This window comes from Leucoraja erinacea, chromosome 8, assembly GCF_028641065.1.
Source record: "Leucoraja erinacea ecotype New England chromosome 8, Leri_hhj_1, whole genome shotgun sequence".
Classification (NCBI taxonomy): domain Eukaryota; kingdom Metazoa; phylum Chordata; class Chondrichthyes; order Rajiformes; family Rajidae; genus Leucoraja; species Leucoraja erinaceus.
In genome coordinates, this window is record NC_073384.1 from 25,251,177 (window position 1) to 25,267,024 (window position 15,848).

At 44.1% G+C, this 15,848-nt stretch overlaps 1 pseudogene; it reads right to left on the reverse strand.

Moving 5' to 3' along the window:
* Positions 1-3,882: 3,882 nt before the first annotated feature.
* Positions 3,883-4,021, reverse strand: LOC129699924 (U6atac minor spliceosomal RNA; annotated as a pseudogene).
* Between the last annotated feature and the right edge of the window lie 11,827 nt (positions 4,022-15,848).

Genomic DNA, 15,848 nt, shown 5'->3' on the forward strand with positions numbered 1-15,848 from the left:
GCTGCAAGACCAGCCTCACGCAAGGGAGATACACGTGGCGGCATAATCAGGTACTAAAAAGCCTGGCATCAGCCCTTGAGAACAGGCGGTGTGCGACCAAATCCTTGCCTCCGAGAGCAAGCAACCCCCCCCGCCTAAGGGCAACAACCTTTGTCCGAGAAGGACAGAAAACATCTAAACATCCTTCCACCCAGATCAGAAGAAGGAAACCTATGCAGGGCCCGTGACTGGAGGATGCTGGCGGACATCGGCCGACAACTAGTTTTTCCACCTGAAATAGCTTCCACCAACCTCAGGCCAGACTTGGTGTTCTGGTCCCCTTCACAGAAGACTGCTTACATCATAGAGCTCACAGTTCCATGGGAGAACTGTGTTGAGGAGGCCTATGAGCGTAAGAAGCTGCGCTACGCAGAGCTTGCAGCAGAGGCAACGCAGCGTGGCTGGAACACCAAAGTCTATCCAGTTGAAGTGGGATGCAGAGGATTTGTTGCGTCATCTACCATCAGACTGCTGAAGGAGCTTGGAATCCACGGTCAGGCTCTGCGGAAGACCATAAGATCACTCTCAGAGGCGGCTGAAAGAAGCAGCCGGTGGATTTGGCTCAAGCGGAAAGACCCATGCTGGGCCCCAAGTACGTCAGGGTGAATCTTTGGGATGGTTTGACACGGGACACGCGCTGAGGGCTGATCATCCTGCAGCGGGCCGCCCTTGTGGAGGGTGTATAGTGTTAAAAGGCCGAAACACCCAGTGATGCAAGGGTACACTACTGATGATGTGTCCTGTGCCCAACTATCCTGAAGGTTACACAGGCCAAGATATGTGTATCACCCCCCCCGCCCCCCACCGATGTTGAGCGTCTACCACTCTCAACAATCAACGGATGTCGTGAAATGCTCCCCACCTATTGGCACAAGGGACTTTTAACATCTAGTCCTGTGTATTTGATTCCTATGAGGAGTTACGGTGAGCGATTACGTGAAGAAGCCCCGCCAGGCCGCATGCGTATCATTCTTCAAAGCAGCGGTGTGAAATCACAGATAACAGCAGTCGAAGTAACATAGTAAGACTCAGAAGACTAGAACTACCAGATGATCTTTGCGATTATGAGGGCCAGGAGCGGAGGGCACGTAATTGCTCACCGTAACTTCAAACTGGTAAGTTCGCGTTTAATCTTACTATTTTACTTCGGAGTCACGTGAGTGATTCCGTGAAGATTTCAAAGCTCTGTGATTTCATGCCGTGAGAATCGAGTCACCACGGTTGCTTCAATGATAGATGAGGGAAACATTCATAATGAATAAATAATAGTAACTCCTCTCATTCGGGAGTAACTAACCACTGAACCCAAGTAAAGTTGGCAAAACCCCTGTTCTGGCCTTGGGTTATTATGAATTTTTTATAACCCTTGCTGCGGAAATAGTAGCAGCCCTGGTGGAGTGAGTCTCGGAAATATATCAGTATCTACTCCTGTATGAGCCAAACCCCGTTTCAATCACCTGGGGATGGCCTAACCCAATATCCTTTTAAAGTTTTTTATATTATCAACATTGCTAGTTCCGAGCCTCTAAGCTCTTCGCGAACTTGATGTATTGTTATATATATATGTGACCATAACCGAAGGTTCATGAGGTATGTCATGAATTAGTTTGAGATTTTATGTCTATTCTGCTTATATAAATATTAAAACATAATATTATTTGCAGATGTAATCATCCTATGTAATCACAATGTAGTGACTGAATCCGTTGGTTGACCTGCGTCTTGAGGATAACTTCCTATGATAGCCGAGCCAACTAAGGATGTACTTGGAGCCCTCTGTTGAAATAGTATTAATACCACATTAAATATCCCATTAGCCCTGTGCTTATCTTGGGAACTAATGTGAAAAATATCCTTTCTCCCTTGATATTAGCGGTGAACCCTGGCAAAGTGGGTCCCTATTGCTGCCGTAAATAAGATAGGAAGCACGTTGGGCACAGTTAATGGTCCTATAACTTAATTTTGTCAAGACCCATTTGAAACGAACAGCAAGCTGTTAGTTATCTGTGCCGTATGAACTGTGACTTAAATATTTAAGCAACACTTCCCATTTCCTGAAGATGAGATGTAATGCTTTCCTTTCTTGGTGCTATCCCTGCATTTGCAGCGAACACAGACATGAATTGGACTGACAGTCCAAGTCACAGGACTGGTCCACTCAGAATGTATAAATGAATAATTGATTTACCATGCAGAGGCTGGTTTCCCGAACCACAGGCTAACCCAGCAAATTTTATGTTAAGTATAACCGTAAAGGTTGTATTTTTATTCCCGGTAAAGCGGGAAACATAGCTGCATAAGACAGTCAGACAGAACGTTGGTACTGAATAATGTACATCTTTCAGATCTAAACTTGCCATATAATATCCTTTGGAAACCAATTGTTTAGTAGTACCGAATGTTTCCTTTTAAAAGCTTATACTGGACATAGGAATTCAGTCGGGTTAGATCCAGAATGGCTCTCCACCCCCCATCCTTCTTTTGCTTGAGAAATATATTTAGACACAAACTGCAGAGGCTGATGAACCGTCTTTTTTATTACACCTTTTGTGAATCATGGTTTCAATTTTATCATTTTTTATCTGTAAAGTTTCTGGTTTTGAAAACATCAATTTCTGACTTGGTGTATGTTTAGTTCAAGAATAACTCATTTTGAACCCCTGAATGCTGTCCAGTGTGAAAGGATCTGATGTTATGCAGCACTATTCATTATACACATTTGCAATCTCCCCCCATTGGTGATTGGTCTATAGGAGATATGTCCTGGTCAAGTCCAGCTGCTTGTGCCTCCATGGTTGCTGGATTCTTTTGCCTCCAAATTTTAGTGGGAGTATGCACTGGTGCACGCCAATGGCGTAGTGATGGGATAGTACCCTTAATAAGACCGACCATCTTTGCCTCGTCATCTAAGTCCTTGTCTTACTTAGCCAGGACTTCTCCAAATATCAAGTTTGGTGGCTGTATGTTTGATGATCAGCACAGTGCTACAACTTTGGATTTAACGTCGGTCTGATAGTTCTTTCTCAGGCAAATAATCTCAAAGTGGGCGTTACACACCCGGCCCAATGTATCCTGCTGGGTGTCTGATAATGGCTTAGACTGACCGTCCAATGCCGTTATGCCTGATCCGATTGGTTTTAATACTTTCTGTAGCCTTAGTTCCTGCGATTGCAGGATTGCACCCATTTGCCCCCAGATAACCTGGTTCATGATGGGCATTCTGAGTGACGCATGATTTACAGGCGTTTCATAGCGTTTTGATTCTTGGAGCTCATATTGAGCTCACATGGAGAGGTCATATTGTTGATATTACCTCACCACTTTCTGCCGGTATGGTAAATTTACTTGCCACATCCGGCTCACCTGGAGCATGGCTCTCGTGCCTTCAGGGTCAGTGCCCTGGTTCTCCCTGCTCTTGCATGAGGGAGGCTTTAGCAGCCCTTGACATGGTGCTGCTGGTATGGGCACCCAGGTAGACCTACGGTGCCTTGGGGTATGCTCCTCCGCTATACCTCCAACTTCAAGGTCAGTGCCGTACTGCCCTGGCTCTCCCTCTTTTTTTCATGAGGGAGGCTTCAGCAGCCCTTGACATGGTGCTGCTGGTATGGGCCCCCATGTTGACCCGTGGAGGTATGGTTCCTCCTGTTTGGTACAGGTCTGCCCTGTATAGACCTCTGCTGGAGATTGCTGCCCCAGCTGATGGGGTGGCCCATGAGTATAGTACTTACGTTGGAATTGTCATGATGGAACATCCTTTCCATAAGGTGCTCTTTTTTGTCTAGACGCCCCCAGACGTTTTTATGTCCCAAAGCTATTCCAGGCCATAATACTGAGCCTGCCCTGAAACAACTCTGGACAATTTCTGTGCTTGGATCCTAGCATTGTGCAGTTTTACATGGTTAAATCTCATCCATTTGTGTGTTGTAAGGCTACTAGGACCTTTTTTATCCTTACCAAGGGAAATGCTATTTTCGTACGACAAATGACCCAAACATATGTTGTTATTATCATCAGTGCCAACAAGTGTAATTATTGCCAACTTTTAGATGGCCCCATATTTTCCCTGAGCTTGACTAAGGTCTAGTATTTTCCCGTCCATCTTTCATGCTACCACCAGCTTCAGTGAATTGTTTACTGTCTCGAGGGCGTGGGGTGTGTTGTTGCCGCAATAATGAAGCTTTGCTTATTAACCTAATGAAGACTTTGTGGCATAGTTTTTTCCCCTAAGAGAAGTTCAGCGGCTTATTTTTATGTCACCCCTTAAGCGTTTTTATTCTCGTCACTTATAGCATTAGGGGAACTCTGACTGGGTATTTTTCCACCTTTGTAGTTGGTTATACTGACACTGATGATCTCTTTCATGGAGAGAGGATTTTTGGACAGCCTGACCAGGTCCAGCAAGCAGAGTTTCCTGAAGAGACCTTCAAATACAAAGCTCCCTTACTGGAGCATATACTACTGGAGCTGTGCTCAACAGCCTTACTTGGCTTTATACTTTGGGGTATGTTTTTCAATACCTCCAACCTCAGAGTCCACCTCTACCTCAGGATATAATGCTCTTTTGCTGGAGGATATCATGCTGGAGCTGTGCTCAACAGCCTTGCTTGGTTTTATGCTTTGGGGTATGCTTTCCAATACCTCTAGTCTCAGAATATATAAAGCTCCTTAGCTGGACCATGTTATGCTGGAGCTGTGCTCAAACAGCCTTACTTGGTGTAATGCCTTGGTGCCTGCTTTTCCATACCTCCAATCTCAGAATATAAAAGTTCCTTACTGGGGTAAATTATGCTGGAGCTGTGCTCAACAGCTTCTTGGCTTTATGCCTTGGGGTAAGCTTTGTAATACCTGTAACCTCAGTGACAGAATAACTCTGCCCTGGTAGGCTCAACCTCCTTCATGAGGGAGACATAATGCAGCCTGCCTATAGGTGTTGCTGCCATTATCCCCCAAGAGGACCTGTGGATATAAAGCTCCTGTCCTGGAGCTGATTTTATTTATACAGCCTTACCCTGAAGCTGCTGCCATGGCCCTTGGGGTGACCTGTTGGGTATGAAGCTCCTCCTGGAGCCTGTCGTGATGGAGCATCTCTTTTATCAGGTGCTCCATTTTATCACACGTCAACAACAATGTTTTTATTGGGAGGTGTATCTTCCTGGCCCAATTTACGAGTTATATTTAGAATAGCTTATAGCCCCGGCATAAAGCACAGAAAGCAAGCCCTTTGGCCCAACTCAACCACCTAAGCTAGTCCCAATGTCTTTTAAAGAAAACATAAAAAAGACATATGTAAGTTACCCTAATATCGTTGGGACTTACCCCTCCACGGAAACCTCAGCGGTCTGGAAGTCGCTGACTGCCTTGTCAGCGATTGGAGTAACGCACCCGGCGCCCGCCGGCTCCTGCGTTAGCGGTCTGGACTTGGAGTTCTCCCTACAGCCCAATGCCGGTTTCCCAGCTGCTCGCCCGGACTGCGCTACTATAACCAACAGGAACCTCTGTAAGAGGAGGTTCCTGCAGGAAAAACACAACCTGGTAACTAATGAAAAGTTACCTGTAGGTTTAACTTACCGCTGGCAGGAATGAATTGCCTGCCAGACCGGTGCCTCGCCATGCGGATGACGATAATGATACGCATGCGGCCTAGCGGGGCTTCTTCACGGAATCACTCACGTGACTTCGAAGTAAAATTTCTGGATCATTAGCAGGGATTTCAAATCCCAGCTCAAGTTTTGGCCATTCTCTATCTGGCTTACAGAGAAACTCTGGTCCATTGATCCATCTCTTATTGCTTAAGAAGCGGTCTGCTGTTAGTCCTCTAGAAGCTTAATCCGCAGGATTTTCCTTTGTGTTAACATATTTCCATTGTAAAACTTTAGTAGCTCCCAATACAAAAGAGATTCTGTTTGCTACAAATGTCAAAAATGTTTGTTCTCATGTTGAAGTATTTAAGTACCGTCGTACTATCAGTCTAGAAGATAGATTCTTCCAGTTGAAGCCATAGTTCTTTTTGCAGCAATATGTCAATTTTAACAGCTAAGACTGTGGCAGTAAGTTCCATTCTGGAATTGCCATTTGTTTCAATGGTGCCACTCTGGCTTTTCCCATTAAGAATAAAACATGTACTTCTTTGTTATTATTTTCCAGCCTTAGATATTAAACAGTACCGTAGTCACTTTCACTGGCATCTGAGAAATGATGCGGCTGTGCACTTCTGACCTTACCAAAGCTTGTAGGCTTCATGCACCGGTTCACTTTGAATTCTGAGATCTTGTTGAGATGTGCTAACCATTCTGTCCATCGGTGAGGGGAAGTATGTGTACACTCTCATCCCATCCAAGTTGCTCCTTACAAAGATCCTGCAAAATCAACTTGGCTGGCAGTGTAGATGGTGCAAGAAATCCCAGAGGGTCATAAACAGAACCAATCACAGATAGGATACCCCTTCTAGTACTTGCTCTTGAATCGAGATTCTGAACGTGAACACATCTGTTTCAACGTACCAGTGCAGTCCCAATGCTCTTTCCATTGGCAAATTGTCTTTGTCCAAATCCAACTCCCTTGTCTCCTTGGCTCTGTCATCTGGTGGAATGCTTTCCAATACAGCATGACTGTTGCTGATCCACTTGGACAGCGCAAATCCTTTCTTATCACAGAGTGAAGTCAAATGTTTTACCATTTGAATTGCTTCCTGCTCTGTAGACATGGATTTTAAACAATCATCCACATAGAAATTATTCTTCACAGTGGTTATCACTTCTGGAAAGTGAGTTTTATTGTCCTCTGCATTCTTCTTTAATGCAAAGTTTGCACAACCTGGTGATGACACTGCTCCAAAGAGATGTACCTTCATCCAGTATTCAAGATCTTGTTGTGCATCCTCTTCAGGCCACCATAAGAATCGCAAGTAGTCAATGTGTTTTTCTGATACTTTGACGATGAAACATTGTTATAATATCCACCATCAAAGCAATTAGTTCTTGTCAGAATTTAATGAGAACTCTAATGAGTGAGTTGGTAAGGTCTGGACCTTGCAGTAGTTGACAGTTAAGTGATGTTCCTTTGAAGACTGCGGCACAGTCAAAGACCAACCTCAAGGTCCGTTTCTTCGAGTGATACACCGCATGGTGCGGAATGTACCAAAGCACTCCATCACTTCGATTTAGTTGGTTTGTTGGTACCATTTTGGCATAATCATTGTCAATCATATCGTTTAGGAGAGACATATATTCTTCATGAAATTTCGTATTGCCAAACATGCGTTTCAGATTCTGGGTGCGTTGCTCTGCCATACGGCAATAATTCGGCAGACTAACACTTTCTTGTTTGAAAGGTAAGTCCGGACAATAGTGTTCGTCTTATCATCTTTACTGAGTAGTTCATAATATCCAAGAACTTTATCTCTTCCCTGGACATTTCTTCAGATTCCTTACTGGTACTTTCATTGAAGTCATGATTGTATTGCTTGATCAATAGCTTTTATAATTTATCAGTAGATATTTGATTAACAGCAGAGGCAGGGTAGTTCTTCTGGTTCCTGCTTTCGTTGTTCCTTCTCAAGGTACCATAAATAACCCACGCTGGTAGGGTTTTCACAGCAAACAGTCGACCCCCTTAGTTCCTCACAGTCTGTATGGGTTCCAATGCCTTCAAAGCATTCGTTCTGATAAGTAGGTCGATACCAGAATTTATTTTTAGGTATCTTGATATCCTTCAAGTAAGGCCATTGTCTCAAGTCATCATGTCTGGGTATATTTTGATGACAAACTGGTATGGTCTCATGTGTAAACACTTCAGATATTGGTATAAAATTGTCTTCATCCAGACTAGATATTTACATACTTGTAATGGAATGACTATCACAGGATTTCTCCTCATTCATGGTACGCAATAGAATCTTAACCTCTTCTCCTCTTATGTCCAGCCTTATCAAGCTTTCTGTACAAAAGTTAGCCGAACTTCCATGTTCCAAGAAAGCATATGTTTGCAACACTGTACTCGTCTTGCTATTCTTTACCTGAACTGGTAAGATAGAGAAAATACAGGTTTCTACCCCGGCCCCAATATGGGCAGTTATCTGAGGTGAGGTGACAGCAGCACTGGTAGCTAGTTTCTCCTTCTGTTCTATTTGCTCAGGCTCCTTCTTTACATTTTGAAGTGCTTCAGGATGGTCTTGCGTGCACCCATCACAAGTTGTAGGACTCCCACAGTCTTTAACCATGTGTCCTTTTTTCAACCATTCAAAACAGATTCCCTTCTCTTTTAAGAAATCCATCTTTTCTTTATATTCCTTCTTCTTGAATCTACGACATAATCTTATGGTGTGACCAACTTCATCACATAACAAACAAAATCCTTTTGCTTGACAGTAGATACATCACCTTTCATTCCACCTGTCGATTCCATAGGTATTATCGTGGTAGCAAAACTGCTTCCCTTAGGTCTTGATCTTCCTTTAGTTTTAGTAAAGGTAGAACCTTTGACAGTTGCAATTGGTTTAGGATCTTGAATACTCCCATGGCATGGATCTGACATGAACAGTACTTCCTTTTCTAAGAAAGCCACCAGATCTGGTAACATGGCTACACAATTCATAATTTCCATTACTTGGCCTGCTTTATCTCTCCACTCTTCTCTAAGTCTATAGGGCAGTTTTAGAATGATGGCTCTAGTTTTACTAACAACATTCATTTCCTCCATGTGGTCGAGATATTTAATCGAACTACAACAACCTCTAAGAAATATTGCAAACTCACTTAATGCCTAAACATCTTCTGACTTGATATCTTTACAAGCATAGGCCTTCATATATGCATTAGCAATCCTCTGTTCATTACCATAATGTTCTTTAACTAACCTTCTTGCCTCTCGATAGTCTTAGCTTCCAGGCCTATTTAGACAACTTTCTACAAGCACCAGAAATCATAAGCCCTCTTTTTCATCAGTAATTTTCATTTCTACTCCTTCGTGAAACGCCATTATGAAAGCTTCATACCGCAAAGGATCACCATCATATCTAGGAATTTCTATTGGTGGTAGGGTGGAAGAGAGATTTTGTTGAGCTATGAGCTTGTTGATTTCAGCTTGATTCCGCACCAATTCAAAGAATTCACCTTGGGATCCTTGGCTTGGCGCAGATGTATGATAAACAGGCCTCTGAAAAGGACACTGGTCTGAGTAAGCTTTGTCATGAGTCATACGACTAGTTGTTTGTACCTGATTAGGCTTCTTCGCATCATGAACAGGCGTTGTCCAATCTTGGCTTGCTCAAGCCTGTGTAGTAGGCCTCAGAAAAGAGTACAGGTGCACAACCTTTTAATCCGAAAGCCTTGGGAGCGGACACTTTTCGTAATTCAGAATTTTTCGGCTTTCGGAATGGAAGATTTTTAGCGTAGATTTTAACGGCTGGCGGAGTGGTAGAGTGCTCGGCTCATATCCGCAAGGTCGCGAGTTTGCGCCTCGATCCCGGCAGTTACTCGAGTTTTGAATGTAGTTTTTTCTTGCAGAATAGGAGAGAATAGGGAGGGTTAGGCTGGGATCATTCTCTGCGAGATGATCTTAGTGCGGGAGACAAGTGTAGGAGAGGTGTACTGACTGTGTGGGCAGAACTTTGGAAGTGATTGCCCACCATTCTCAAAAGCCGCTGTGTCTCCCTGTCCCTCCAACTCCAGAGGAAGCCGCTCCCCGATGGGCCGCTACGGCGACAAGTGGCAGTTCGACCCCAGCCCGAGCTGCGCCCCCTCATCCGCAACCCGAGTTGGAGCGGGGCTGGGCTAGAGTTGTTGCTGGCTGTGAGTCTCCGGGATCTCCGTGCTTGCAGTGGGCCTGGGGGTCGGTGTCCCGATGAGGGGGCGCAGCTCGGGCTGTGGGCGAACTGCCACTTGTCGCTGTAGCGGCGCATCGGGGAGCGGCTTCTGGTGGTCCTGAAGTCTCTCAGCTCCTGTCCAGGGGGGTGGCCGGAGACGTCAGGACCAACAGCAACCCGCTCCCCAATGCGCCGCTACAGCGACAAGTGGCAGTTCGCCCACAGCCCGAGCTGCGCCCCCTCATCCGCAACCCGGGTTCCTCTGGAGTTGGAGCGGGGCTGGGCTAGAGTTGCTGCTGGCTGTGAGTCTATGGGATCTCCGTGCTTGCAATCGGTATCCCGGTGTCCCGACGTTTCCGGCCACCCCCCTGGAATGGAGCTGAGACTGGGAACTGTACCGCCCTTGCCCCCTCCCTCTGCAACTGCAAACAACCCCACAGTTCCCAGTCTCAGCTCCTGTACAGGGGGGTGGCCGGAGACGTCACAGCCCGAGCTGCGCCCCCTCATCCGCAACCTCAAGACCAAGACGTACTTTGCACACCATCAGCTTCGGTCCCTACGGGGAGCGTGTTCCTCTGGAATTGGAGCGGGGCTGGGCTGCTGCTGGCTGTGGGTCTCTGGGATATTCGTGCTTGCAGTGGGCCTGGGGGCCGGTGTCCCGTTGGTCCTGACGTCTCCGGTGACTGGCACTAGCTCCAACGTGAAGACAGTGCAAAGCCCCCGCGCTGGTGCAATGGGCGGGGAGCTGGAGAGGGGAGGGAAGGGGTCACACATATGGCCGGGAAGCAGAGGGGTGTAGGTGGGGTGAAACTGAAGGGAGCGACAATTTGCTGCTGCCTGCCCGCTGAGTTAAAAAATTCCCACGCAAGACTCACGATACACTGTGTATAGTGAGTCTACCGTGGGAACTTTTTAACCCAGCGGGCAGGCAGCAGCAGATTGTAAATTATTAACCCTCCCGTGCAATATACCCTCACCTTCTCTTTTATGAATGGGGATTTAGTTCCCCTTTCTTCGAGGACCGACCGGAGGTTCCGCTGTCACCTCTGCGGGCCGCCCTCGGTGAACGTCTTCAAAGACCTTTCTTCAAGGACCGAAAAAATGTCCGCTATTCGGAGGTTTTCGTTATTTGGATCGTCGGATAAAAGGTTGTGCACCTGTACTGAGTTGCTGGTTTGTCCCGAGCCTTGACAGACGCCCAATTGTAATTTGCTTCGGTCTAGCACCCAGGTGCTGAGATTAAGTTTTGTCGCCCATCAACTGGCCACGTACTACTTCTGAGTCACGAGGCCGGATATCCTCTGTCTGCAGATTTGATTTAGCTGTTGTTTCCTTTTGAGCATCAGATGCTTTAGAGCCGCATCTTGAACCCACACTTTCCATTGCCTCCTTCTTCGATTTGACAACCGCCAACTTTGTGGCTAGTTCCATCTGTTCTTTTTGTCACCTCATCTCTCCTTTCAGCTGTTCTTCTTGTCTCCTCATCTTTCCTTTCAGCTGTTCTTCTTGTCACTCAATCTCATGTTTCTTCTCCAAGGCATCCGCTTGTATTGAGAGGGCGACTAAATCAGCATTCGAGCCTTGACTCTGAACTGGCTATAGAGCCAGATTTATGTCTTGATCTTGGTGTAGAGGTACATTCGAGATACTATCATGTGGTGTAATCTCCTCCTCCATTTCAGCACCTTGTTGCATCGCACTTTCAACTGTACCATAAGTAAGTTGTCCGATTTCTTCTAACCACTTCTGCACATTATCTACAAACTCATCGAAAACATTTTCTTGGAACCACTAGGTGTGGTTTTTGAGTTCTTCCCGAGGCAGCAGTAAACTCAGCAATGAGCTTTGCTTCTCTCCAACCTCGTGACCAAGGCTGAATAATTGCTTCAGATTAGATTGCACTATCTTCGCATTTTCTTTTGATTCTAATAGTTTCATCCGGATTTCAATTTTCTTGATCATCTGCTTCCATAAGTTGTTTTGATCCTTCTGAGTTTCTTTCAGGAAGGCTTCTTCTCCACCTGGCTTACTTGTTGAAGATCCCATGGTTCCCTCTGGTGGCGCTCCTTCGCCTGCCTTACCTGCTTCATCTTGCTCCATGGATTTAAACAGGTCTTGGAAGACTGCCAAATCTGCTAATTGGACCAACAGGACCTCTTCAGTTTGCTTCAGTCATTATTGATAAACATTCTACACCGTGTTTTGTAAACACCCGATAAGAATCCAAAACAAATCTGGACTTTTAAAAAAACATCCAAATATTTTGGAAGTATAGAAGTGAAGTCAGTTCAGAAAGAATGCGTCTTATCTCCACTTCAAAACAAACCAAGGCCAGCATCTGGATTTCAGTTTTATTCACCCTTGACTCCCTTCAAAAACTTAGCAGAACTTGCTTCTAATACCTCCAGACTCTTTATCAGAGCCTGTAATTTTACTTTTAAAATACGACGTTTGTCGAACTTTCACAGCACCTCGTTAAGAAGCTTTTCTAAATTAAAGCATTCCGGCTTTCAAATATACAGCATAATATAGTTCTTACTAATGCTCTCAACCAATGAAGTTTTCAATCTTCAAATAAGTCTCGTGGCTTTGTCGATTAACCTACCAGTCAAGTAGGTTCTATATCTCTGGCTGAGATCTATTTTCTTCAGTTCCTCTTCTTCAGAACCAGTCTTCAGTTCCTCTCCTAGGGAACCAAATCTTCTGGCAGTAATCTCTCTCCAGAGATCCAGCCCAATCTTCAGTCCCTCTTCTATGGGACCAATCTTCCACCTCCTGGCTCTAAGGTAGCTTTCGAGTAGATGTAATGGCAGATTATTATATTTTACAAGGAATAATTCCTCTAGCCACTATTATTGAAGACGGGGGTAAGGAGATAATTTTGATACGCATGCAAGCTCTCCACGAGAATTTCAAAGTCGTCTAAAGATTAATCTTCAAAACGGTCTCTTAATTAATAGTAAGATTAAATGAGAACTTACCAGTTTGAAGTTTGATCTTTATTTTATGAGGAGTTACGTTGAGGGATTACGTGAAGAAGCCCTGCCAGTTCGCATGCGCGTCAATCTTCAAAGCAGCAGTGTGAAATCACAGATAACAGTAATTGAAGTGACATAGTAAGATTAGAGAAGACTAGAACTACCAGATGACCTTTATGAGGGTTGGGAGCGGAGGGCACATAATCCCTCAACGTAGCTCCTCATAAAATAAAGATCAAACTTCAAACTGGTAAGTTCTCGTTTAATCTTACTATTTTACTTCGGAGTCACATGAGTGACTATGTGAAGATTTCAAAGATCTGTGATTTCATGCCATGAGAAATGAGTCTACACAACCACAACTGCTTCATTGACAGATGAGGGAAACATTCATAATGCATACAGTCATGACATAGATTTATGTCATGACTGTATGCATGCTGATGCTGTTAAATGAAGTAATAATAATAGTAACACCTTTCATCTGGGTGGAACTATAATAAAACGTAAAATAGAGTTGACAAATACCCCTGGTCTGGCAATGGGTTATTATAAAATGTTTGGAAATTCGTTCGTTTTACAATACTGCAGCCGTTAGGATGTGGTCCAGCGGAACATAAATAACCCTTGCTGCTGATGTTGTAGCAGCCCTGGTGGAGTGAGATCTGTAAATCATTATCTACTCTTGCATAAATCAAACCCCGTTTTATCACCTGGAAAAGGTCTGACCGGATACGTTCTTATAAAGTTTTTTGTAACTAACAAGCACTGCTAGTTCAGAGCCTCAAAGGCTCTTGGTGACCTTGACGTATTATTGTATATGTGTGCCCTCACATAACCAAAGGTCCCTGAGTATGCCTTGAACTATTTTGAGACCTGACACCCCTTCTGCTCTGCTTAAGTAATTATAAACATAAAATATTATATATATTATTTACAGATGTAATCATCCTGTCCCGTCGCAATTATGTAGCGACTGAACCTGTTGTGCTAAACCAGCGCCAGGAGGATAACTACCTTATGAGATCCGGCCAAAGCTAAGGCTGTAGCTGGAGCCACCTGGTGAAATAGTGTTATCACAATGTCAATATCCCATACTGCATTGTACTTGTCCTGGGAAAACATGTGCCAAAGATATCCTTTACAAACTCGATATCCGGGGTGAACCCGACAGAGTGGGTCTCGTTTGCTGCAGCAAATATGATGGGAAGGCACGTTGGCACAGTTAATGGCCCTATAACGCAATTATTGTCAAAAGACCATTTAAAATTAACTCCAAGACGTCAGTAATCTGTACCGTTTTAAATGCAACATGAGCATTAACTAAACGCTTCCCATCTCCTGAAAAAGAAATGTACTGCTTTTTTGGTGCTTTCCCAGCACTCTGGAGTGAGCACATACAAGGATAGGTGTGACAACCTAAGCCGTAGGGGCAGTCTATTCAGAATCTGCCAAACATAAATTGATTTTATCATGCACAGGCTGAGTTCCCGAGCCACAGGCTGAACCAGCAAAGTTTATGTTTAGAATAACTGTATAAGGTTGTATTATTATTCCCGACAAATCGGGACTCAAAGCTGCATAGGCCAACCAGACATTAGGAAAAAATTTAAACAGGATCTTGATGACTTTATTTGAAGACCCGAGGCAAAATGGAGGAAGGCATAAAAGACCATTCCTCCTCCTTGTAGCAAGAATGTATCTTTCGCCACTGTTTATGCCCCATATTTTTGCAACCTGAGAATAAGCATGAAAACCAACATATCGATATTCGGTGTTCTATTGAACCAGAATTTCATGAATATTGTATGATACAACACCCATTCTGTGTTGTCATTGATCTGTACTTGATGATACACCAGTGGTAAATGAGATTAGGTAAAGTATTACAGGATACTTTTACTTGATTGTACCCATGTGACTAACATATGTCACCATCATAGTGTATCAACCTGAAGTTGGGCATGTAGATTATGCATATTCGCTCAATCACTCTTTAACCCATAGAATGCATGTAGGGACTATAGATAGTTGATACCAATAACTGAAGAATTGGTAACTCATGCAAATCTTCTCCACCTCCAAAATAGAGATGACATTCGCAATTTCCCACGTTAGGGCCATTAGCATCAGTTTGCAATATAACTGAAATTTTTACTGACCCAACTACTGGAGCAATGCTGAATACTGTTGTCAATCATTGTGACTGGTAGCTTCAGCTAGTAATAGCATAGGTGTGTTAACAATTACCTACATGGCACTTTAGAGTTTGCCATTTAGCATGGTGTCAGTTCCCCCACTTGCACAGCTGAATCACAGCTATTATATTGGCAATTAGTCTTAATAAATAGAAGGCTGCTTTATAACAACAAGGTTGTACAGGTTTCTATTAACTCCAATCTGTTGCCCAGGGCGGAGTCATAGGCCAATTAATAGCTAAAGGTATATCCCAATGACCAAGTCTATTTGGTAACAACTTAATTTTAACTGGATAGAGGAGCCCAATTTCTCAAATATAGTTTGAGACTGAAACAGTGGATTTTAGCAAAATACAGCATTAAAAATATCATCCAGACAAGACATAATACTGTTATTATTGCCTCATCATAGCAATTGCCTCCTCCAAATATCTCTGATGATCACTGTAAATGGGAACACCTTATGAAACCAGTTGTCAATCAGCCATTTTTTATAACGAACAGGCCACGCCTGCCATCATTTCGTGCCTGCACGACAACTCTGGCCCGATTTCCGAGCCTGTCTTGCAAGACAATCCTGGCCATAATACTGAACCTATCTGATAATTCTAACCTGTCTTAAAAGCCAACTCTGGCCATAATTCTGAGCCTGTCTCGAAAGACAATTCTGAGCCTGCCTCGAAAGACAACTCTGCCCATATTTCCGAGCATGTCTCGAAGGCAATCCTGGCCAAAATTACCGAGCCTGCCTCAAAACACAATTCTGGTCCAATTCCAACCTGCTTGGAATGCTAGTATTGTCCATTTCATGGTTAGATGCCTCTAAGTAAA